Source organism: Equus asinus, chromosome 20 (genome assembly GCF_041296235.1).
Source record: "Equus asinus isolate D_3611 breed Donkey chromosome 20, EquAss-T2T_v2, whole genome shotgun sequence".
NCBI classification, from domain to species: domain Eukaryota; kingdom Metazoa; phylum Chordata; class Mammalia; order Perissodactyla; family Equidae; genus Equus; species Equus asinus.
Genome location: NC_091809.1, coordinates 97,085,966 through 97,112,760, shown reverse-complemented (window position 1 = coordinate 97,112,760; position 26,795 = coordinate 97,085,966). Strand labels below are relative to the sequence as shown.

Genomic DNA, 26,795 nt, shown 5'->3' with positions numbered 1-26,795 from the left:
GTTCAAGTGCTCTGCTTCGGCAGCCCAGGGTTCACCGGTTCAGATCCTGAGCACAGACCTACACGCTACTTATCAAGCCATGCTGTGGCAGGCGTCCCATGTATAAAATAGAGGAAGACTGGCACAGATGTTAGCTCAGGGCCAATATTCCTCAGCAAAAAGGAGAAGGATTAGAGGCGGAGGTTAGCTCAGGGCTGATCTTCCTCAAAAAAAAAAAAAAAAGAATTTCATGGGTACTGATTAAAAACCCCATTCAAATTTAAAGTGAAGTAAACATATGTAAATGGTTAAAACATAATTATACCACTCTCCCTTGAGGCCTGTTACGGATTGAACTGTGTTCCCCCTAAAAAGATATGCTGAAATCCTAACTTCCAGAACCTCAGAGTGGGAACTTATTTGGAAATAAGGTCATTGAAGATGTAATTAGTTAAGGTAATTGATGTCACACTGTAACAGAGTGGGTCTCTAATCCAATTATCACTGGTGTCCTTATAAGAAGAGGGCCATGTGAAGACACAGAGACACACAGGGAGAACTCCATGTGACAACAAAAGCAGAGACTGGAGTTGGAGTTACACAGCTACAAGCCAAGGAATGCCAAAATTACCAACAAAAAAGCTAGGGAGAGGGACCAGCCCCATGGCAGAATGGTTAAGTTCAAAGTGCTCCATTTCAGCAGCCAGGGTTCGTGGGTTCAGATCTTGGGCGTGGACCTACACCACTTGTCACCATGCTGTGGCAGTGACCCACATATAAAAAGTGGATGCAGGAAGACTAGCACAGATGTTAGCTCAGGGCTAATCTTCCTCAAGCAAAAAAAAAAAAAAAGACAAGCAACAGATGTGAGGGGCTAATCTTCCTTAGGAAAAACAAACCTAGGAAGAGGCAAGGAAGGATTCCCTTATAGGTTTCACAGGGAGGATGGGTTTCAGACTTCTAGCCTCCCCAACCGTGAGACAATAAATTTCCATTGTTTAAGCCATCCAGTTTGTGGTAATTTGTTACAGCAACCCTAGGAAGCTAACAGAAGGACAAATATCATAGTAACTAAAATGAAGGTAGAGAGCAGAAGGCCTTCTAAAGATGATGCATATCCTCTCATGCCATAATAAACATATCATGGACACTTTCCAACAGTCTCAGTTATCAAAATACACTCTACCAAATTCTTAAGGAAGGAATGGCTTTTCCAAATGATTGTAGGAAGGGATGGTAGAAAAAAATTTTATATATCAAAGGTAAAAGATCAAAATAAGGCTAATGTTCGGATCCCAGAACAAATCATTGGGAGTGTATTCCTGACTGTACATCTGCACGTTGTCAAATCTCAGTATACAGTAGCAGATTCAGGCAAAGAAGTGTTGTAATTATCTATTGCTATGTAAGAAAATAACTCTAAAACTTAGTGTCTTAAAACAACCATAATCCTTTTATCCTCTCTCACAATATCTGTGAGTTAGGAATTTGGGAAGGGCTTGAGTAAACATCTCTAGCTGAACAGTTCTAGCTCCTCATCTTAGATCCTCTTCCCATGGTCTCGCCACATGAGGTAGTTGGAGCTTCCTTGCAGCACGGCAATCTCAGGCTAGAGTGCTTACAAAGCTGCTAAAGGCTCCAAGAGCAGTATCCCAGTAAGCTAGGCAGAAGCTCTCCCACCTTTTCTGACCTCGCCTTGAAAGTCACACAGTATAACTTCTGTCGCATTTTATTGGTTACAAGCGATTCACAAGACCACCCAAATTCAAGGAGAGGGGACACGAACCCCACCTCGGGATGAGAGAAGAGTCAAGGTCACCCTGAAAGAATGGGATGGGAGATATCATTACTACTATCTTTAAAAAACACAATCTGCCACAAAGATCACAATGAAGTAACTGCTTATTACTCCTGGGACTGTCAACCATTTAATCCATGTGGGACCTATTTCATGAGGCTAGGGGACAACAAAGAGTTGTTCCTCACTACACTTTTCTTTACCCACCTCAAACTTTAAAAAATACGGCCCCACGAGCCTCCTACTTTGAAATACTTTGTCTACCAAATAACCTCATTTACTGAATAAAAAATTTCATTTTCCCATGTTCACTTAACTGTGAACTTTTAACCAGTAAGTTACCACTTGGAGTTGACACAGTTCTAGCCAAAAGCAAGCCAACTTATTTTAGTCAGGCTATGAAGAGGCCTCACCTTACAGATGCCATCTGGAGACAGATGGGAACCACTGGTCTAATGTCTTTCCTACTATATTTTAGTAACTCTGGAACCTTTATTTAGTGTTTTGATTAAGACAACATAAAATAAAACCTCCTCTGAAAGAAAGCTGTAAGCAACAATTAAAGGGTCAAAACGCAAACTCAAAATGTACAAACTATTTACTGTAGCCGTGCTGGTAAGAATAGTGGGTTCCTTTTTCCTTTTTCAAAAAGTAAGGCTTATTAAGGCATTTTTCCACAAACAAAAGAATGGCTGTAGCATCTTGGTTAACATCTCTTTTTTCAATAAAAGATGCCAGTGTCCAACCCTATTGTAAGCACTCATTGAAGTAGATATAATGGCCACTCTGTTTGCCCACACAGACACTGATATACCAATATTTAACTCTCTGTATCCTACTTTCCTCAATGTCCAAGGTACTTCCTGGTGGTAAGGAATCTCAACAGGTTCATTAGTTCTTAGGGCAATATACAACTATTTTGTACACTGATGGTGCTCTGTGAGCATGGCACTTTGGCAAGAGTTAAAATGCCTTAGGGCCTCACTATCCTGGAAAACATTAGATAACAAGAAAAATCAGTCTCATATGTAAAAGTCAAACACAAAGACATATTAAAAAGTCAAGTTCTACTCAGTCAGAGAGAAAATGTCAATTCTACAGCATTACAATTACAATCTGCTGGCAAGGAAACTTGTATTTTTCAGCAATATCCATTTCCCTTTGTTTCTGTTTCCATCCTTAAGGCCTGCACGAGTTGGGTGACTTCTCTACCGTAAAGCCTACAGAAGGGCTGTGCTCTCGTTACACACAGTTTGGTAATAAACCATTCCACTGTTGAGAAAACAAGTATTCGATTCCATTCTGAGGGAAAACAATTTAACAAAGTAATTTCCACAAGTCACACATGATTCTTTTTTAGATAAACTATTGTGCTATAGTCTCTCCTTACGTTAACAAAAATGTTTTCATGTTAAGACATGGAATTTTTATCCTAATACTTTCAGACTCAGAAAAGTGAAATAAAATATTCCAATATACAAAGTCAAACTAGTATTTTAAGTGTACTAAATCCCATTTTGCTTAAAAATTCATGAAAGTTTTGTGTTTTACACCATAATATATCTAAGGATTAATATAAAAATGTTTCAGGGGCTGCCCCCGTGGCCGAGTGGTTAAGTTCGCACGCTCCACTTTGGGGGCCCAGGGTTTTGCAGGTTTGGATCCTGGGTGAGCACCTAGCACGGTTTCTCAAGCCATGCTGAGGCGGCGTCCCACACAGCAGAACTGGAAGGACCTGCAATTAGAATTTACAACTATGTACCAGCAGGCTTGTGGAAGAAGAAAAAAACAAAAGACTGGCAACAGATGTTAGCTCAGCTGCCAATCTTTAAAAAAAAAAATTTCAAACTACTCAGTAAAATTGATGTTAACAGGAAAAGGTACCGTATTTACCCTGAATACTACGTGTAGACTACCCACAAGTTTACCCAAAAAGTGACTCATGCAGATTACTAATTATGTATCTTGTACAGTCCAATTTAAAACTACCAAATCCTACTCATGAAGACTCGTCACCTTTCAAAACAAGCTGGGAGAACGAGGTATCCCAGTGGTCAGAGAAGTAGTTCAGACTCTGCTTAGAAGCAGTTTAGACTCATCTGATCACTACAGCAAACGACTTGCAATACTTAGCAGCAAGAAAGTGCCCTGAAGTTCCTGCTGTATTTCCTGTTTCTCGTGTCACTTTCTTACGCAGCTTCTGAATCTGTTCTCAAGGCACAACCTAAAAACAGGTTCCAGTCCTCCAAGTCAGCATTTTCCGAATCCTGGTAAATGGGGCTGGAAAACTACTTCATCCCCAACCAGGATCAATACAGTATATTAGCATATCAAAAACCACAAACTGGCCTGAGGTAAAGAGGCTCATTGAACTCCATTCAAGCCCAGCCCTTCACAAATTTCCCAAAACAGCTAGGGAAACAATGCTCCTGAAAAACTCCTTACCTTCTAACTGTCCAAAAATGGGCCAAACTTCCCATGGACCACAAATGATTGAGAAAGCATGATGTTCCTTTGATCCATAAGGCTACTTATGAATAAAATACTAAGCCAGTTATTAATCTTGCAAAAATGAGCATGTTATTATTAGAATGTACCAAAGACTTCAATTTGTATATAATTAATAACTAATTGCTGCAACTCGCTATGCTGCGAAGCTCCTACCACATGTGCACACTCGAAAGCTGGAATTCTGTAATTTTCAAGAGGGACACTCCCCGTCAGTGAATTTGTGTTGTCTTTAGCTGGTCACGGTTTTCAATTATCATTATTCTTACTTTTAATTAAAAATTACCATTAGATGAGCTTCATTATTCTCATTTTAGTTTTAGTTGTTTTACTGAACCTGCAGAATGTATTACACAATTGCATCACTAGGATTTGAGGCCTAGTTTTTTAACTAGTCTAGACTTTATTTTCTGTGATTCAATTAGGAACCATGCATATCCCTAACTGGGAAACCAGGGGCCAACTTGCTTTAACTATATTCAGGTAGCTGTTTGCAAAAGTACTTAGATAATGCATTACTGGAGCCCACCCCTTAGAGAGCATCTCTGTGGCCTGGGTCACCACGGTAACGGGTGCTTAAGTGTTTCAGGAACTGAGAGTTGGACTCCTTTTCCAGTTCTGACCAGTTAATACCACTGACTCATCAACTGGGCCGTGCAGATGACCAAAAGGTGACCCTTTGATATCAGGGGGCTGAAAACTCCACCCTCAGATATTGCTAACATCACCATTTTGTGAACACGTGGCCTATGAAGAGCCATGAAGCCTGACTACACTTGGACGGATCATCAATTACCTCACTTCCTTACCTTCGATCATTCATCCCCACACTTCAGACCACCCTGCCCCATTTATTCCATAAATAGCCCTAATCCCCATTCTCGGGGGTGGGCCAGGGGTACAGATTTGAGATTTGGTCTCCTATCTCCCCGCTTGGCTGGCTTGTAAAGAAACCCTTTCTCTGCTGCAAATTTGTCTGTCTTGGTGATTGGCATTTCGCGCAGTAGGCAAAACGTAACTGGTTCAGTAACAATTGCTGTAGAAAGCCCCTCTCCCTAAAAAATGCTTGTACCTTAACAATGAGTTGTTCTTATTCCACAAGAAAGTTATTATTGAACCAAAGAAATTATTGAACCAAAGAATGACCTAGGGGCTGGCCCCAAGGCTGAGTGGCCGAGTTCGCGTGCTCTGCTTCGGCGGCCCAGGGTTTCGCTAGTTAGAATCCTGGGCACGGACATGCCACCGCGCATCAGGCCATGCTGAGGCTGCGTCCCACATGCCACAATTAGAAGGATTCACAACTAGAATATGCAGCTATGAACTGGGGGGATTCGAGGAGAAGCAGCAGGAGAAAAAAAAGAAAGGAAGAAGAATAAGATTGGCAACAGTTGTTAGCTCAGGAGCCAATCTTTAAAAAAATTAAAGAAAAAATAATGACCTAGCTAAAGGGCCGCGATTAAAACAGCTTGAGAGTCACTGTTCTAAGTCACTGTTCTAACCAACATCTGCTTAACAAATCACTAAGGGGCAGGTCTTCTTCCTGGCCACCAGGACTACACCAACCAAATGCGGCCTAAGGACTTGGAATAAGGGCCCTCATGGAAGTAATAACAACTTATCTGAACTTGGCCATCAACGTTCCTTCCAGTCTCTAGCTGAGTCCGAAGCCTTCAGGAATGTCTTAAATCCACTAAATCTCATAATAATACCCCCCCCAAAAGAATCTTTTCCCAGTTTATCTTTAAAACTTTGCAAGGGGGGCTGGCCCCATGGCGGAGTGGTTAAGTTCACGCACTCCACTTTGGCGGCCCAGGGTTTCACCGGTTCAGATCCTGGGTGCAGACATGGCACCGCTCATCAGACCACGCTGAGGTGGCATCCCACATGCCACAACTAGAAGGACACACAACTAAAATATACAACTAGGTACTGGGGGGTTTTGGGGAGAAAAAGGAAAGATAAAAAATAATTAAAAAAAAAACCTTTGCCAGGTTCAAAGACAGCTTGCAACTAAATGCTGACAGGTAGGGATCAGCCCAGAAAGGTATGGAAAACATAAGGGAAGTGTTTAATGACTTTTTCAATTCTTAGCATCTGTTTCCAGGTGTGAAACTGCCTAACCTCCTAAGAAGCCTACTCCAAAGAGCTTTGTAATCATGGGTTATTGTGCTAAAGATGGGGTGAAAACATGAATAGCAAAGTAAAAACATTAGAGTATAAAAATTCAGGGAACTTTTAGCCAATTTATCACTTGAGAATCAAAGTCACAATGCTAAATAAAAACTCTAGTATTGAGCTACTTTCTTCTCCAGAAACTGAGATCCAGAAAGAAAAGACAGCCAAAATAAATAAGCCCAAGAGACTTAGCAAAAATCAGGCAGAGTAATGAATAACTACACCGTCGGGACTGCCACTAACCACCTGACCTTGGGCAAGTCAAGTAACTGTTGTGATCTTCCGTGAAATTCACTGAAGGGGCGGCAAGATGACTGATGTTTAAATCCTCTCCTCGCTCTCAAAGTCTGTGTATCTATTTCTACATATTAGAATGAGTTGTTTCCTAGTAGTACATTAGGTACTCAGAAAATTATTAACTCCAATAGGTCAGAGGGTTATCACTTTAAAGCAATATACCTAATATTAAGTGATCTTCAAACAGCCTACACACTGCTCCAGAGTCAAATATCCCATAAGCAGCTAATTCACGTGTTCCCATCTCCTAAGGACTCTGCTAATGATAACAACCATTATCATGATTACATTTTAGGTGCAATCCACAGGTTTTTAAAACCACATATTTATAAGAAACTTATTAAGACCATCCTTCGAACTAGATGGATGATAACCACATGATAGGGTTCCACTGAGAATCAATCGTTTGTGAGTCCAATACACGTTTGCAAGCCCCTGTATCACTAAGCCCCTGTATCACAGTTATTTTAACACAAATGTGAACCTCAAAATATATATTTTTTTGAGAAAGATTAGCCCTGAGTTAACATCCACTGCCAATCGTCCTCTTTCCACTGACAAAGATTGGCCCTGAGCAAACATCTGTGCCTTCCTCTACTTATATGTGGGACGCCTGCCAAAGGACGGCTTGATAAACAGTGCTAGGTCTGCGCCCAGGATCCGAACCAACGAACCCCGGGCTGCTGAAGCAGAGCACATGAACTTAACCACTACGCCATGGGTCCAGCCCCACTCAAATACTTTAACAGATCCTTTCCTCCTGTGAGAGATGAGATGAATGGAGCCATATTAAAACAGAGCTGGAGCCGCCATTTCAGAGGAACTGCCTTGCACATCTTGTTTTCTTTATCTTTCAAACTGGACCAAATCACCGAAATTTCAAGAACTCAGTAAAGACAAGAATACTGTTTATACGGACTGATGAAACTGGACTTTGCTGATGATCAAATTACTAACCAATCAAAGAAGTACAAATCTAGCCTTACCTCATCTGGCACCAATGAACTCTTCTTTAATGCAACTTACTTCATCTTCCTCCTTTTTTCCCATAAAAACCTTGAGCCCCTCTCCTGTAATCAGACAGTATTTGGGTTTCTACCTGAATCAATGCTCCCCAAATTGCCAAATTTTTGACCTCCAAAAAACGCCTTTCTCCCTCTCATTTTGGCTATTTTTAGGTTAACACTCCACGGATCTTAACTACGTAGGGGCAAGATGGCTCAAAGAAGTTTTTTCCTTTACCTCTGAAAAAAATAGTATTTACACATTTATTCATTCGTAAGTCATATATTCTACTTCCTGTTAATTCAGGATGGACAGCAGCCATTATACAAAGTACCACACATTTATTCCAAAATCTTTGGTAAAATCCATTCCTACATACTTATTAAACTGGCTACAGCTTGTTTTTCCCCAATAAACCAATTAAGAATTGGCCTATTTTTTTAATTAGGTATTTGCATAATGAGTTTTATAATTTTGTCACTCAATAATGAAAATGAGGGGCTGGCCCAGTGGCACAGCGGTTAAGTTTGCAAGTTCCGCTCCGGCAGCCCAGTGTCCGCTGGGTCGGATCCCAGGTATGGACACGGCACTGCTCATCAAAGCCATGCTGTGGCAGGTATCCCACATATAAAGTAAAGGAAGATGGGCACAGATGTTAGCTCAGGGCCAGTCTTCCTCAGCAAAAAGAGGAGGATTGTCAATAGATGTTAGCTCAGGGCTGATCTTCCTCAAAAGAAAAAAAAAGCCACTTGTTTGTAAAAGGTGAACAAATACATTTGAGTTGAATTTTAGTAGTATGCTTTCTGCCAATACATTAAAGAATGGATTATTAAACCAGAATCCATAGAACCCCAAGGATATATGAATGGGTCCTGAGAGTCTTATTACCCCCCAGAAATTACATGAAAAACTAAGTGTGATGAACATTTTTCTGAGGAGATAGCACAAAGCTCTGAGGAGATGCTAAAAGAGGTTCACGACCTCTGAGTAAGAATCTCTGCATTATGGAATATATTTTAAGATTTATTTCTCAGTTAATACTTCAAAGTATTTAATACTCCAAAACAATAAGGTATAATGGTAAGAATTCTGTAAATTCAAGAAGGATTTCTCACATGACTGTCATGCCAACATTTCTGGCAAAAATTCCAAAGTCAAGAATGAGGTAAACTAGATATTTCAAAGTAGTCTTAAAATTGTCAAATAGTTATCAAACACACACACACACACACAGACATGCCACCATTTAAAATCTCAAAATGATTATACTTGAAAGCTGATGGCACACACAAACATTCTAGACAAAATGGATCTATTAATACATGTGGAACTAAGATATTCAGAAGCCTTTTTAAAGGAATGTGTCAAATAATTCACCATGGACACAAAGTGTCCTACTACAAAGTAGTGTGTCCCAATTTGAATACAGGAACTGCCTTTTTTCAAGTACTGATGTAAGATCTACACTATGTCAATAACATCTTGTAGAGGTCTAAAAGATATAGAGAGATACAGATTTAGACAAAACTTTTTCTTTGAAGCTAAAGTTAGATTTTTCTAACTGCATGTTTTCTCCATGTGATCATCCTCATCTTACCCCCTAAATGTTTTCTCTCCTTGCCTAAATCCTACTTTCATTCAGAAATAATGTCATTTTCCACTTAGAATCTCTGTCGCCAATTCTGGCATAGGATCTCGCATTGCTACATTCTGTTTTATACATGTATATTCAATCTCCCCAGTTACATTATCCCCACCCTACCGATTATTATATCTAATTTCTCTCGCCCAGCACAGTATAAAAATACAAGTCTCAAAATATACTTATACGAACAAATTTCCATTTCACTTAGATTAGCATGTCTATTGTGACACTAACGCTGTATAGTGTTAAAAACAAAAATCCAAGCAGTAAATTCGAAGATCTAATTGACTTTACTCAACTATTCATGAATCAGGCAGCATCTTACCTAGCAAGCAGAGGCACTCCCAGAGGATATACACAAAATGGAAGGTTTTTATAGGAGGGAGGGTGAGGCAAAGAAGCTATGAGAAAAGAAAAGGTTATTGTGAGCCAGACCTGCTGTTTGGGGGGAAGGGCCCAGAAAGGGTTTTATCATGCAGATTGCCTCTTCCTCCTCTGGAGAGGAAGCAGAGGGCCCAGAGGACCCACGTGACAGATTATCTCATTGGTACTGACCAGAAAATTCCAGACTGGTTGATTAAGATTACATTTCTGGGTAACTGCAATTAGGTTAGGTATGAAATCTAGGTTTGGTATCATGGGCTTCAGCACCAGTGACGCCATTTTGGGCCTGTGGTTTTCTCTTTAACAATGGTAATAATTGCTAAAAATGTCTAGGGATTTGCTTCAAAATAAAAAAAGGGGGGGGGGAGCAGAAGTGGGTGGAGGTACAGATCAAACAAGATTGACCACAAGTTGAAACTGTTAAAGTTGGTTATACATATGTTATTGTATTTTTAAAGTTGGTGATATGTATATTATTGTATTTTTTATATTGGCAATTTCCTATAATACAGTTTAAAGAACTTTGCCTTTCCTTCTAGAACAGAGAGCTTCTTAAAGACAGACCCAGTAGTTTCCTTCTTTGTACATGTTCCCAGTAAAGAGCAGACAAATTTACTCAACACATTTCAATCTTTACACAGAACTACCTTTCAATGAAACTTCAACAGTTTTTTGATGGTATTTTATTTAAATGATTTATTAACTCAGATAAAACATATATTTATTCATTCATTAACTATTTACTAGGTACCCACATTCTCAGATATTCTGTCTTGGTAAATGAGGATATCAAAAATAATTCATCTTCAGGGCCAGCCCAGTGGCACAGCAGTTAAGTTCGCACGTTCTGCTTCTCGGCAACCTGGGGTTCGCTGGTTCAGATCCTGGGTGCAGACACGGCACTGCTTGGCAAAAGCCATGCTGTGGTAGGCGACCCACATATAAAGTAGAGGAAGATGGGCATGGATGTTAGCTCAGGGCCAGTCTTCCTCAGCAAAAAGAGGATTGGCAGCAGTTAGCTCAGGGCTAATCTTCCTCAAAAAAAAAAAAAATCTTATCTAATTAATTAAGAATCTGACAGTACCCTCAAGAATTCATGAAAAAAAGGGTAGGAAGAGAAGACAGGGAGACAAGAAAAAAATAGTAAAAAGCAATAAATACAGTTATTGATTTTTCTTCTTCTTCTTCTCCCCAAAGCCCCCCCCCCCCAGTATATAGTTGTATATTCTAGTTGTGAATGCCTCTGGTTGTGCTATGTGGGACGCCACCTCAGCATGGGCTGATGAGCAGTGCCATGTCTGTACCCAGGATCTGAACCAGCAAAACCCTGGGCCACCGAAGCAGAGCACGCAAACTTAACAACTCAACCATGGGGCCAGCCCCTTAGCAAAGGAATCTAAGACATCCACGTTTTTAATTAGAAACAGGGCATATAGTTTGTTCAAGCTAGACAGGCCTAAAGGTCCCCTCCCTACTTCATTCTACAGATGAGGAAACTAAAGCTCAGAGAGAAGGGACTTGCCTCCAGCCACACATCAAGTTGAAGCAAAACCAAAATTAAAACTCAGATCTGATGATTAACAGTGCCATGCGAATTTTCTACAGCAAAATATTTTCTTCTACACCATAATATTCACTAGCTAAAGTGAATGGCTATTTTGTTATCAATATATACTTCAATTCTGTATTATACTATACTAAAAAAAGGAAGTAACAGGCTAAGTAAACGGGGGAGATGGAAGAAAATGCACACAGCAAACTGCTCAGTTACACGTGAAGACTACATGCACATACCACACTTTCTCAGTTCTAAGACACGTGACTGTAAGAGTACCATTTCATAAACATTTTAAAATAGACCGTAAAATACATCTTCATTTCAAAAATTACTAAAATGGAAAACAGACACCTCTAAATGTAATATAGTGTATCCTATAAGACCCACAAAAACCCTATCATTTAAGAGCCAGAGTCACAAGGCACCACACACACAGCCAGAGTCTTATCTTCTATGGTAACAAAGAGTTACTAAATATCTAAGGTTAGGTGGCATTTTTTTTTTTTAAAGACTTTATTGTTCCTTTTTCTCCCCAAGCCCCCCAGGTACATAGTTGTATATTTTTAGTTGTGGGTCCTTCTAGTTATGGCATGTGGGACCCTGCCTCAGCATGGCTTGACGAGTGGTGCCATGTCCACACCCAGGATCCAAACTGGCGAAACCCTGGGCTGCCAAAGCGGAGCACTCGAACTTAATCACTCGGCCACAGGGCCAGCCTGGGCATTTTTTTCAATCGTAGGTAATAATAAAAACAAGTCCTTCTTGCCATTTGTCTCACATGCATGAGTTTTGGAGTTAGACAAAGCAAGGGTTGAATCTCAGTTCCGCCACTTAGCTCCCTCAGCTCTGGAAAGTTACTAAGCTTCATTGTCTGAGCCTCAGTCTCTTCATCTGTAAAATGGGATATCTACCTTAGAGAACTGTATGGAAATTTTTATTTTTTCATTTTTTATTTTTTTTGGTGAGGAAGATTGGCCCTGAGCTAACATCTGTTGCCAATCTTCCTCTATTTTATATGTGGGATACTGGCACAGCATGGCTTGATGAGCAGTATGCAGGTCTGCACCTAGGATCCAAATGCATGAAACCCTGGGCCGGCGAGCGCATGGGCTTAACTACCACGGCACGGGGCCAGCCCCTATATAAGAATTAAACGTGATCATTTATTTAAGGAACATAGTACAGTGCCTAGATGAAACATTAAGTTTCTTCTCACAATCCCTATGGACCAAATGAAATTAAACTAAACACTAAGTTCCACTCTTGACTCACAAGATTCCTCTGTCTCCATTTTAGAGATTGGAATAAATCTAAAATGCTTCTAGGGCAAATCCTACTAGTTTGCTTTGAAATAATTATTTGATAAGAAAAGCTTCTTGAAATTTGTCTCTTTTCTTCTTCAAATTGGGAACAGAAAACAATGAGGAATGTTAAGTGTTTAAGTTAAGTATTAGTTACATGTAAATTCAGGACTTTCATATCATCTTAACCCTTTACAAACCTAACGAAGAGAGGAACTATAGAACTAATGTGTGGGAAGAGGAAAGGATGGAAGGCCAAAAGACAGTTAACATGACTCAATTGTATGAGTGGGCTTTTTTTTTTTTATTGAATTCATTTATTACACTCTAAGAAAATAATGTTCAGGAGAGCCAAAACCGTATCTCCTCGATTCAGGGTGCTTTAGTAGCCTGACCCCTCAGATTAAGCAAATACCATTTTTCAGGATATACAGTTTCATGATGCTTCCGCCAGTAACAACCCAGTCATTTCCAAGATGGGTATGTGCCCTTCAAAGTGGCTGATCTACAGTAGGTACTGAAATAAGACTGTCTTTTCTCCTACCTCAAACATAGTACAGACTAGCCCACCCTCACTATAAACTCATTTCAGTTGAGTGATTTTTCTCCACTAACTATAATGTTTGTGTTTTTAAACTTGGGAAAATACAAAAAGTACAAGCATTTTTAAACCAACCATGATCTTATCAGCCCAAAATTAAAATATTACAAGGGGACATTCCTACATCTTTCCTAAGAATTTGACCATAACTGTGATCATACCAAAATTTAAATTTATATAGAGCACTTGCCACTAAACATGATTAAATACCAGCCTATATCTTAATATCTTCATTCTGGCTTTCTTGAGACTAAATTTACATTACTCTTTTCCTTACTCAACTCAGGAGTTCTTCTCAATCTTTGTTCTCTCAGCTACATATTTTGCTGCTGACCACTTCCTCTTTCTTAAAACTCTATCTGAAGTTTCCCTAAACAGTATATTTCTCAGTGTCTACAAAAGTCTCTCCAATTAATCTTTTTCTCTTTCTTCACTGGCTCTCTTCTGTTAACTCTTGACAATCTAAAAAAATGACTCAATACTTGAATAAAACAAAAAAATAATAAAATAAAACAACAGGATACTATAAAATAGGAACATTCAAATAACAAAAAAGAACTTTTGAAAACTAAAAATGTGCACCAGAAATTAAAAAAAAAAAAAAAGGCTCAGGCCTAATCTTTGGACTGGCTTGTCAACTTTAAATCTCTAGCACTCAACAAAAGTGCCAGGCATGAAGCAGATGCTCAATTAACATTTACTGATTGGCTTTGCCAATTTTGACCTGCTACTCACTAGATGGGTGACCCTGGGCAAATTAAATCTTTCTGAATCTCAGTTCCCTATCTATAAAATAGGGACAATGAAAAAGGAAGATGATGCTTAGAAAGCTCAAAACAGTGTCTCACACTAAGTTGCACCCAATAAATTTTGCTATTATTAACAACATAATCTAATGCAGAACTCAAAAAATGTTGCTGATTATCATATACGGTTGAACACCAAATCTACCTCTCAACAACCCAACTTAAAAACTTTCACCATATTCTCTTATCATAACTATCAAAAAATATTTTTGTGCTTCCCTTTACTACCTATCTCCTATCCATCACCAACTATTCTAATTCTTCTCTCCTAGCCACCATGTGGAACCATCATTTATCAACTAAGCTACAATAACAGGTTTAGTTGATTTCTACACCGTTAAATCTTGATTTGAATCTTCAATCCTCCCTAAAAACCATTTTTAATTTGTCACTCTTGCCCACAGTTGCCAATAGCATGTCCAAACTACTGGAACCTCATCCTCATGTTTTCCAGTAACCCATATCCTAACTCCTAGCTCAAAAAATGGCTCAAAACTCACCTCTTCCAGGAAACCTTCCCTGATTAACTCCACACCACTCAGATTACTTCTCTGTTCCCAGTTGCCTCAGCATCTCAGCACTGAGGTATTCTGTTATACTAAGGGTAAAATGTGATCAGTGAATAGCATTACCAAGAAATTACTTCCACAAAATCATTTCTATGTCCTAAAGAATGAGCCATTCGATACAATGCTTTATTGATCTAGTTAATAAGCAAACATCCTATACAATAAATGCCCTCTTTGGTTTCTGTCCGTGACACTATACTATCTTATGTTTGTCGAGAAGTGTTTAACTCTTCACAACCCTTTCACCCTACCTTCAAGCAGAAAGTACACCTCACTGTCTATACTTCCTCCCATTTAAAGCCACTGGAAATGCGGCAGGCGGTCACTTTTTCCCCTATTCCTTCTTCTCTGGCCCCAACCTCTACCCACACCCCATAAATAAAAATTCCAAAAAGGCAACAGCAGTGATACACACATACTATGTCTTTCTCTAAGTGAAAAGAATTTTGAACCTATTTAGCTACAAAACTCTTCCTAAGGCTGAAAAATTTCTCAACAAGCATGATACACAATCAAACTCTACCACATCAAAATAGTTGATCCTATAAGATTGTACTTATATGCTAATTCTCACTTGTGTTACTATAAGAAATCTCGCGTCATTTTTAAGCTACACTACACATGCCCAACAAGATAGCTGAGAAACTTCCCCGTAGGGCACATTTTCTGTATCTTCCAACGTTATCTTTAAGCCAACGCATTCCACTTTGTTTAATATAAAACATTAAGTGATTCCTCACTGCCATCCAATCCAAATCAAACAATACTTGTGTCATTACTTCTGAGAGGGTGAGTTTGCTGCTGAGGCAAAACAATGAGACGAACTATGGGGGCGGGGGTGGGGCGGGGAGACACACGACCATCAGTCTCAGCAGTGAGAGTTAACCAGTCTGAGTGTTTGGGCCCTGGATCAGGAGCGAATGAGCCAATGAACCTGCCTGACTAGCTCCTACCTGAGACATTCGGCTCTCCCGTGCCTGCCAAAACGAACAGCTGTTCTTGCTCAATTACTCATAAAAGGTCCATACCCTTGAGCTATCATAGCTCAACCTACGCCGTTTGTTCTCCGTAGACTTTATCCTAACTGGCCACCTAACGCCTTCTAATCAGCCTCCATCCAGACCGCACCTAAAAACCTTCCCCTCTCACCTGCCGTTTGCAGTAGGTGCCTCTCACTTCGGATCCACGTGTCCCCATTTGCGCAGAGATCATAACCTTCAAAACCCAAGCCTGTCCTCCCTCCACTCCCACTGACCCCCACCCCGCCAATGCCTACTTCCAAGAAGCCAACCCCACTCCCGGACTCCGCACTTTCTCCCCGGGCACGCTTTTCTGAGCATCATCCTTTTCCCATCACTGATTTCCTCCCCCAGACCCAGAATCCTTCAATCGCAGGCCCCCTTGGCGGCCACCCTCGGGCACACGAGCCTGCTCCTCCGTTACCTACCCCGCCCAACCTTCGCCACCTCGAAGCGGCCTCGCCACCCCAGGCGGCGCTCCCGGGCTCCGCGGCTGCAAACCAGGCTCCTCCCTGCAGCCCCACTCGCGGTGCCGGCCCTGCCGAGGGCGGCGGCCCGGCCAGGGGCGCAGAGACCAACCGGGCTGAGGTGGGCGCCCCGGCTCGGGCGGCCGAGGGTGGGGGCGGGGAAGGGGCGCCCGAGGTCGCCCCCGCCTGGGCCTGCCCCGCCGCCGGGGCTCCCGCGCTGGCCCCCGGGCCAGGCGAGGAGGGGCCTGCGGTCCAGCCTCTCCGCCCGGCGCCCCCGCCTCTCACCTAGACGCAGAGGCTCGGGCCTCGCTTTCCCCCTGGCCGTCCACGATGGCTCCGCCGCCGCCGCGCTCTCCTCACTCGCTCTTCCACCGCCCCCGACCGGCTAATGAAGAGCGGACGAACAGTGGCACGCCCATTGGCTGCGACCCGCACTCGCGTCAGCCGGCCCCGACCCGGACCTCGCGATGTCACTGGCTGGCGCGGCGCTTCTTTTCCACGTCCGGCCCTGATTGGCTGTCTCGTGCCCCCTCACCGGGAGGACCGCTCACCCTCCTCCCGGCTTCAGCACCCCCGCCCCCAACCCGGTCTCCAGCCTGGCGGGAGGGGGGCGGGAGCAGGCGCGGGTGGGATGCGAACCGCCAATGGGAGCCCCGAGAGACGCCCGGGAGGTGGGCGCTGCGGCCGGCCGGCCGGCCCGCCGAGGGAAGTGCAGCCAATGGGCGCGCGCCCCACATCCCGGGTTCAGGAGCGCCCCCACCCTGGCCGCTGACGTTCGGGCGGGTGGCGCCCAGGGCCACGCCCGGCTGTCGGTCGTGCCGAAGGGGCACCCGCTCCAAAGGTGGGAAGAATGCGGCGAGGCCGGCGCGGGAGAGCCCGGGGCAGCCATTGTGGCGTGCTCCGTATCGCCTACGTGGGGCCCGGAGCGCCTTTTGGTGGGGCTGGTTCAGGTCAGTGAGCGCGGAGCCGCCGCTCCCTGGACCCCTGGAACCTCCGCGGGGTGCCCATTAGGGAGGGAACCGAGCCTGCGTGTGGTCTAGCCCCGCAGGACTGTTGGTCAAATCATTTAACTTTCTCCAGAAAAATTTCATGCGAAACTTACCAATGATGAGAGAACTTAGAATGATGGTTACCTCTGGGAGATGGAGGGACACAAGGGAACCTAATGGGAGCTGGAAAGGCTCTGTCTCTTGGTCCGGGTGGTAATTACAGAGGTGTGTACATATGTAGAAATTCATCGAGCTGTACACTTCATATTAGTGCACTCAACACACTTTGTATAATATCTCAATTTTTGAAATAATGAAAGGATTGTGAGAATAACTGTAATATTACCATAACCTTAGGCTCCCTGTGACTCCCACGGTATAAACAATCTCACTAGGATTTAACTATCATTCAAAAACTACAAACCATAGGAAGAAAAAAAAGATTGTGAGGGTTAAAAATGAGTGAAAGCTCCTGGCACAGTGAATAACACGCGCAGGTTGATGCTTGAAAGGTGACCTGAGATGGTGCAGAGTGCTTTTTATTTGAGCATTTGGAGTTTGTTTCGGTGCCTGTCCCTCTTAGGAGCACAAAAGCACCCATGGCACTGCACCCAGTTGAAAACTACAAAGTTTGCTGAGCTGCGTACCTTGTGGCTAACCTAAATTCTGAGCCCAAGGGACTTTTAATTCGAATACCGTGGCTTCTGCCCTGGAGGAGCTCCTAATGCAGCAGTAAGTACAGTTATTCCTGGAGAAGGGCGCAGTACACAAAGCCAACAGCTACTTACCCTCAGGGATGAGGCGTTCTACCGGATTAGGCAAAGTGTGTGGGCCTAGAACTTAGTACAGTAGGAGAGTTATGAAATGCCAGGCTTAGGTGAAACACTCTTAAGAATGAGTCGGGGCGGGCCCATTGGTGCAGAGGTTAAGAGCACATGTTCCGCTTAGTCTGCCTGGGGTTTGCCGGTTCGGATCCCGGGTACAGACATGGCACTGCTTGGCAAAAGGCATGCTGTGGTAGGCGTCCCATATATAAAGTAGAGGAAGATGGGCATGGATGTTAGCTCAGGGCCAGTCTTCCTCAGCAAAAAGAGGAGGATTGGCAGTAGTTAGCTCAGGGCTAATCTTCCTCAAAAAAGAAGAATGAGTCAGTAATATTCTCCCCAAAAGAAACATAAGAACTCTGGGCCAAATTCCAGCCTGTGAAAGGGCAGCAGCAAAACAGTTAAAGATTGCAGGATTCATATTCACTCATTTATTCGTTAAGTTGTTCAGTTCAGATAAATGTCTTTGTTTAAAGTACTCGTCTCTGAAGTAGGCACACAAAGTTAGATAAGACAGTATCTTCCACAGAGCATAGGGTGTAACAGGGAGACAGACATAGACAGATAATTCCACTATAATGCAGGATGAGGATATACATATAAAGAGGATCTAACCCAGCCGGGGGTATTTAGGGCCATCTTCTGAGAAGACACAAACTAAGTTAACCACTGCTGAGGTTTATGAGCAAACCATATGCAATTAGGCACTATTTCTGGAGAATACTTTCATGACAAATTTTTAAATTTTCGTGCAAATATCTTGATTTTTTTAAATCGCTATATATAAATACAAAAACATAAATTAATACTTAGTTCTGAGGAAAACACATGAAGAAATTAAGTAATTGCTTAATGAGTACATTATGATTTTCAAAAATAACTTGAGGATTAAGAGCATAAAGTCATCTCATTTGATTCAAGTCAATGAGTATGCAGCATGTGTCTCCAGCAGAGAACCCACACTGTGCTTTCCGGAGGAGAACTTAAAACAACAGTTCACTCTCCGAGATGGTACTCTCCAAGATAAGGAGGACAGGTTGGGCATGCTGTATGGCTCAGAGTGCACTATCATTCTTAAGTGAATTCAAAGAATTCATATATCTACAAACAGTTAGTAATTAATAGTCTTCACAAAAGGCGTTGAAGGATTTTGCTGGGGGTCTAACCTATAAACTGTAGTAATACGGGAAAAGGTAATCATGCATTCAAGTGCTTTTCCTATCTTTCTTCCACAATAGCTCTGAAAATTCGGCTACCATATATTGGAATCAACTGCATTGTAATTTTATTCAAATATGAAACACCTGTATGTGTTTTTATCCTTGCTATAGAAACATAGTTCTGTAAATGAAGGCAAGTTACACCAAGCCCAAAATGTGATATTATAGTTTACAACCTAAAGAGAGATACCATACATTACTAAGAAAATAGATAGGAATAAACACCAAAAATACATATGCTACACATAATGTAGTTATAGATATTTATGAATCCCTCAGAATTTCATAACTTCTTTAAAAGCAGAAAACAAGGTTAAGCTTTAATTTTTTTATACAAATAATACCTCTTCCTGCTCTGAGTAAACACTTTTCTTATAGCATGTATCAATTTCTAACTCATCTTACATATTTTTCTGTCAATGTCTTATTAAACACAGTTCTGGCGAGGTTCTTCACAGCAGTCTTATGTAAATATTCATCTATGTGTCTGAATTTCACAGAAGAGAAAATTGAGGCTTAATGAGCCAACTAACTGGCCCAAAGTCACATAGCTGTTGGGTGGCAGAAGTGGGATTGAAATCTATGTCAATTTGATGGCAAACTCCCTAATCATTCTGCTATGCCACATTTGCCTCTTCCAAAACAAGATCACCTCATTTTGCCTTGTCCTTATACACTCATGCACCTCATAATGATGTTTTGGTCAACAACAGAGCACATATTCAACAGTGGTCCCGTAAGATTCGTACCATATGGCCTAGGTGTGTGGTAGTATTGGTACCATATAGCCTAGGTGTGTGGTAGTACCATCTAGGTTTGTGTAAGTATTGTAGGAGAGGAAGAAATTTTCCTCTACTAAGTTCTTCTGGCTGGCCCAAGAATTAAATTGGCGTGAGACAGATTAACAGGAGAAAGACAAACAAAAGCTTAATAACGTGTATACATGGGAGAAAACCAGGAAAACCAAGTAACTCACCAAAATGGCCAAAGCCATCACCTTAAATACCATCCTCAGCTAAAGACAAAAGAAGATGTTGGGGGTGGGGAGAGTCAGGGACTTCAAAGAGAAGGAAAGCAACTCACAGGTAGGTGAAAAGAAGCAAACATTGGAAAGCAAGTGTTTGGCCACACAGACATGGAAAAGCACAGAGGGGAGCTCAACATACAGGCTTTTCTAGGTTCTTCCCTATCTGCCACCTAGTTCATGTGATGCTAAGGTGATAGCTCGCTCCCTGAGACAGGGTTTTTATCTGAATTCTTTTAGGCAGTTAAGGGGGAGGTAACAAGAAAAATTTTCTGAGTCTTTTGTTTCTGAAAAATAATCAGCCTAAAATTATCCTCATGTTAAAGAGACATTTTTTTGAGTGGCAGATTTTGTTCCCCTTCAGTACACTCCATGATGTTTGCACAATGATGAAATTGGCTAATGACACATTTCTCAGAACCTAATCCCATCATTAAGCAACACATGACTGTACATCTTTATATTCACTGCAATGAGTAGCTCAGAATCTTCCATATGTCCCTCATGGAACTCATGGAAATTAAAAATTGCTTGCATCATGCTTTATCTTTACACATTTCATGACAAGCGAGAGTGTGAATATTTAAAAGTAACTGTTTCACGGGGGCTGGCCCAGTGGCACAGCGGTTAACTTCGCACATTCCGCTTCGGCAGCCTGGGGTTCGCTGGTTCGGATCCCGGGTGTGCACATGGCACTGCTTGGCAAGCCATGCTGTGGTAGGCATCCCACATATAAAGTAGAGGAAGATGGGCACAATGTTAGCTCAGGGCCAGTCTTCCTCAGCAAAAAGAGGATTGGCGGCAAATGTTAGCTCAGGGCTAATCTTCCTCAAAAGAAAAAAAGTAACTATTTCACATTAAAAATATTTGTGTTGATGAAACTAAAGGGAGCATAACTTTCTTTGTAGAAGTTGTGATGGAGAACCCATCACAACTATGTAGAAGGCAACAGTAGTGCTCATTTTCATAGCGTAGAAAAGAGTTTCAGACAACTTTTCTCAAGAGAGCCAAATTTCTAGAGAAGGCAGTTATTCTCTGCAATTCAGTTGGTAATCTCTGCTTTGCCCTATACTCAATTACGACATCCAGAATTGGTCTGCTTTAAACATATTTTTAAAGCCTTTTATTAAATAAACAAAATAAAGGGGCCAGCCCCGTGGCATAGTGATTAAGTTCGTGTGCTCTGCTTTGGCAGCCTAGGGTTCACAGGTTCACATCCTGGTTGTGGAACTAGCACACTGGTCAAGCCATGCTGTGGACGCATCCCACATAAAATAGAAGAAGATTGGCCCAGATGTTAGCTCAGGGCCAATCTTCCTCACCATAAAAAAAATCTGCCCAGTTTCTAACATTTCCACTGATACATCAGTTGCCAGTCTGAGCAAGTATGGACACACAGGTCCATATGCCTTCATTTCCTCATCTCTAAAAGGAGGGTGAAGCTTAATGCCCAGCATCTGTTCTGAGTGTTTCAGAGATCTGTGAAACAAGTTCAGTTTTTGTCTGGAGGTGAATCATCTCACCCTGAGTTATTAAACAGCCTTAATCGAGGTGGGACAAAGATGGAGCTGCTATGTTCTTGGCTCTTCTAAATCATTCCCTGTGTCCTGACTCTTGACTTTCTCATTCTTGAAGGGTGACAGAATATGCCACCCCAAAATATGCCACTTTGGTATAAGGACTATTTTGAGCTAAAGGCACTTTAAAAACAGTAGATGCAAGAGGGCATTCTGACCTCTTCTTCCTGAAAACCGGAGGTAAGAGCTCCCGTGTGAAAGATGCTCTCCCTATACGAGAAGAAAAGAAACCTTCTTCATTGGGGAATCAAAGCCAAGAAAATCCTGTATAAATAGGATTGTTAAAATAATTCTTGTCTTCCCTTAGCTTCCCCATATGGTTTAGTTACTTTCCCACAATTGCCTGTCTTTGTTCGACCTATTGTAAAGGCCTATAGGCTTTGCCATTTCTTTGAGTCTTTTCTTATGAGAGCTCCTGTATCATGTAAAACATGTAAATTTGTATACTTTTCTCTGGTTCATCTGTCTTATATCAGTTTAATTCTCAGGCCCAGCTGAAAAACCCTGAGAAGATGGAGGTAAAATTTTGCCTCCACATTTTCAACTGTCTCTGGTGTTACCTAGCTCACAGGTGTTGGGAGGAAGAGGAACAGTATTTGTAGCATTTCTGTAAATATCATCTGTTGTCTATTTTCTAAGCATCATTCTGAAAAGAAGAAACCACCTTGCTAGCCAGTTTCTTTCCACATCTGCTGAGAGGGTCGTTTGGCCGTTCTCTAGTGGATGGCATTGTCAGTGTTTGAACCGCATTTCTTGGTGGTAATAACTCAGTAGAACCCTGAGACCTGGAGATTATTCTTTTCTTTTTCCTGGCTCCTTTTCTTCTTTTTCTTTTTTCGGGATTTACTCCTTTTGTACATGAGTCAGAACAGAGCTGCTGCAGATGCCCAGAAATGAGAATCACTTGTTCCTCCTCTGGGTTCCAACATCACAGCATGTCCAAGGTGCGAGCCACAGACTCTAACTCTCCTATTTCTGGCTCTTTGGATGGTGCGTTTTGAGAACTGTGACTGAAGTCTCTAAGATCAGTACCAGCACACCCTTGAGCTTCTAGGGAAACACCTCCTCCCAGAAATATTTGCAAACAAACGCCCGGGAGTGGAGAACCTCAGGCAGCGAACCATACCTCCATGTAAAAACATTGCCAGTATGTACAAAGGTGCGACTGTAAGAAAATAAAACTTTGACTCAGTCCCTAGTCACTTATTCTCCAGAGCAGAGAACATGAATGGATTACAGTTTCTTCACAAAAAAAAAAAAGCCATTTAATCACTCTATTATGATTATGGATTAGAGCAGCCAATTGCAGGTTTTTCCTAATGAATTCGGCAGTGGTTGGCTTGAGAAGAATGGAGTATAGTGATGAGAGTCCGGACTCTAGAACTGAAATCCTGCCTGTGGAATCCCAGCACCACGACTTATTCTCTGTGTGACTCTGGACGAGTTATTTACCCTCCGTGCCTCAGTTTCTCAGGGGGTAAAAGGAAATAACAATAGCAGCACCTACCTCCTAGGGGTGTTATAAAGCTGAATGAGTTATTATTTTAAAGCACTTACCACAGTTTCTGGCACATTGTAAGCCCTATCTAAAGGCTTACCTTTAAGATTATTAATTCTTAAGGAAAAGAAAATAGAGTGAAAGACTTCCCAGAACCAATAATACTGCCTATCTTCTATTTTTTAAAGATATACTAATACGCCAAACACTATAGATATTATTTCCAAACCTCACAACAAGGTAGGTATTACTGTCTTCGTTTTACAGATAAGGAAGTGGAAGATTGGAGAATCTAATTAAATTGCCTAAGAGCATATAACTGAGTAGTGGAGTTGTGAATTCTAACCTGGATGTGTCTAATTCCAAAGTATGTGCCCTTCCACTGCACAACATTGTTCCCTAAAACTTATTCTTCCTCTACATTTATTTATATCCACACTATTTTATTTTTTTTACTTATTTATTTACTTATTTTCTTTTTTGAGGAAGATTAGCCCTGAGCTAACTGCTGCCAAGCCTCCTCTTTTTGCTGAGGAAGACTGGCCCTGAGCTAACATCCATGCCCATCTTCCTCTACTTTATATATGGGATGCCTACCACAGCATGGCTTGCCAAGCGGTGCCATGTCTGCACCCGGGATCTGAACCGGCAAACCCAGGGCCGCCAAAAAGCAGTAAGTGCGAACCTAACCACTGCACCACCAGGCTGGCCTCTATCCATACTATTTTAAAACTGGTTTTAGGAGTCACTTTGCCTATCCCCTCTCTCCTTTCACAAAGAGATCATAAGAAGTTAAGTGGCTTTCCCAAGACTACCTAAGTACTTAATGACTGTTAAGTAGCCGTTGAATGCCAAGCAACCATTTGGTGATAAGGAAAAGAATAAACAGTTATGTATATGACTTATCACAGTGCCTTTTACATGGTAAGCAATCAACACTAGCTATTCATTCATTTAACATTCATTTATTACAAATCAGGCACCTGGGAATACAAAAATGAGCAAGATATCATTCCTTTTGCAGCTCACACTAGCTGTCCAGTATGGTAGCCGCTAACCACATGTGGCTGTTAAGCACTTGAAATGTGACCAGTCCAGATTCGCATGTACTATAAGTACAAAAACCACACAGGATTTTGAAGACTTAGTACAAAAAAAAGATAAAATACCGTATTAACAAGTTTTCTGTTAGTTACATGTTGAAATGACAATACTTGGGATATCTTGGGTTAAATAAAAATATTATTAAAATTCTTTCCCTCTGTTTCTTTTTAGTTTTTTTAGTGTAGCTACTAGAAAAGTTAAAATTACATGTGGTTTGTATTTCTGTTGCACAGTATTGGTCAAGATGGCAAAAAAGATGAACACAATAAAATATAAGTGCTATGAGAAGAGTCAAAAGAATGTTCTGTGGGAACACTGAGGATCAGCTGCCTAGAGGAGTCAAGAAAAGTTTCACAGACGAGGTAATAGTTGAATCCCAAAGGATGAGCAAGGTATTGTCAGATGACTGTTTTCCAGCCAGAAGATGAGCATGTAGAATGTCACGTAAACAGCAGAGAGTAACCAACAAGTTGAAATGTGATAAAGAGCTTGACTTTCCTCGAGTTTGGGATAGAGGGCAGGAGTGCTTGATGAGACATAGTAAGAGATGAAGTTGGAAAAAGAGATTAAAGAAAGATTATGAAAAGCCTCGCATGACATGTACTATTGAAGTTTTTTATGAAAGAAGACTCATGTTAATTTAATTGAGCTTTAGAAAGATAACTCTAGGGGCCGGTCCTATGGCATAGTGGTTAAGTTCAACATGCTCTGCTTCACCAGCCCACATTCACAGGTCAGATCCCAGGCGGGGACCTATGCCACTCGTCAGCCATGCTGTGGTGGCATCCCACATACAAAACAGGAAGATTGGCACAGATGTTAGCTCAGGGACAATCTTCCTCAAGAAAAACAAAAAAGGAAGATTGGCAACAGATGTAGCTCAAGGCGAATCTTCTTCAGCAACAACAACGAAAAGATAACTCTGGTGGCCATATGGAGATTGGATGGGAGGTAGGAAAAAAACTTGGGACAGGAGAATGGGAAACAAAAATAGGAGATTTAGATGGCCATAATTTGGGCAATGGTATTGGGAATTCAGAGGAGGACAGGGCCATAAAAGATAGTAGGACTGACGAGACTTGATACCTTATGTCTGGGAAGCAAAGAAAAGAGAGGGATCAAGAGAGACACCAGTTGTAATTGTACATGATTATGTAGTGACAGTTCCTTCTGTTTATTCAACAAATATTTATTGAAGGCCTACTTTTGTGCCAGGTAAAAGGTAATAGTGCTTAATGGACCCCTGTGACAATGTCTTAACATTATGACATATTATGATTATGTTTAAAACATTTACTAGGGATCAGAAAAGAATAAACGGTTAAATCCATATTTAATTATTGACCCACTAATGAAACTTTTATTTTACTTCTGTGGAATTATATCTTATTTTCTGGGAGCTTAAAGCTCAGTGCTAAGGTGAGAGGAGGAGTTCCTCATCAAATGAGAGAGCCACTTAGAGCAGGAATCCGATCCCTGAGGGGAGAGGTCAGCCCACAACTGACAGGTATAAAGTCTGATAATATGAAGTTTAGGAAAGGATATGAAGAAACAGGAACTCCTTCATCAACTGCTTGTAAATTAGTAAATTGCATCTTGAAAAGCAATTTGGTAGTTTGTATTAACATTCAAAATGTGCACTTCATAGAACTCAGCGACTGGATTTCTGTATCCCTGAAAGTGCTCCACAAAGCGAGCGTCCAGTGCCCCAGGCATGTGTGGAAAGAAAATAGAAGAGCTTCCGATTACATGTATTTTTAAAAATATATATTTATACAGAAATGAAAAGGAAATTGAGCTTTACTAAAATTTAGTCTAAGGATTGAAGCAGGCGCCTTCCTCCAGTCTGTGTGTCAAATATCACATGCATGCTGACAACTCCCAAATTTAAACATCCAGGCTTACCTTCTCCCCTGAACTTTGCCCACCAAGTATCTTCGCTCGGAAATATATGATTACGTTGAAAATACGGAAAGACTAGGAAGTTAGTAGGTAATTTATTAATAAAACAGATGAACCAAGAGAGCAGTATATCAATATTATTAAAGTTTATTGAGGTAAATGACAGAATTCCATCTTGAAGTGCTAGAAGCAAATCCTCCCTCATTACCATCCCCCTCGAGGTGCCATTCTCTTCCCTCTGACAGCCTTTCCCCTGGGCACTGGCACTGGTGCAAGAACAGCCTGGGGTGTGGGATTGCTGGGGAGCAAGGAAGACAGGCCTTAGGGCTAAGGAACTGGCCAAAGTCTAAACTATGAGGCAAGAGATTAGTGTAACAAAGAACCTAACAGAAAGTTCTATGGAAAAGGGAGAGGCAGTATATCAGGAAGTGCCAGAATTATGGTCACAAGATGTATTGGGATGGAGTCTGCCCTTTCTCGCTCCTTCTCCTCTTCATAAAATCTCAGCTTTGGAAATTCCCAGTCCAGTCACCCTTTCTTGACCA

At 41.6% G+C, this 26,795-nt stretch overlaps 1 protein-coding gene and 1 long non-coding RNA gene across 5 annotated transcripts in view; one reads left to right on the top strand and one right to left on the bottom strand.

The window, feature by feature from the left end:
* Positions 1-16,693, bottom strand: part of FAR1 (fatty acyl-CoA reductase 1) — a 76,342-nt gene extending 59,649 nt beyond the window's left edge. The window contains exon 1 of one of the 4 annotated variants that reach the window (XM_014844125.3): positions 16,398-16,693. The gene's annotated coding sequence lies outside the window, so the exon portion shown is untranslated. The remainder of the gene's footprint in view (positions 1-16,397) is intronic. The other 3 variants (XM_014844127.3, XM_014844129.3, XM_014844126.3) reach the window with 3 other exon arrangements.
* Positions 16,694-16,882: 189 nt separating this feature from the next.
* Positions 16,883-26,795, top strand: part of LOC106833081 (uncharacterized) — a 60,895-nt gene continuing 50,982 nt past the window's right edge. The window contains exons 1-2 of the long non-coding RNA XR_011495896.1: positions 16,883-17,062; positions 24,582-24,710. This is a non-coding gene — a long non-coding RNA (uncharacterized lncRNA). The remainder of the gene's footprint in view (positions 17,063-24,581; positions 24,711-26,795) is intronic.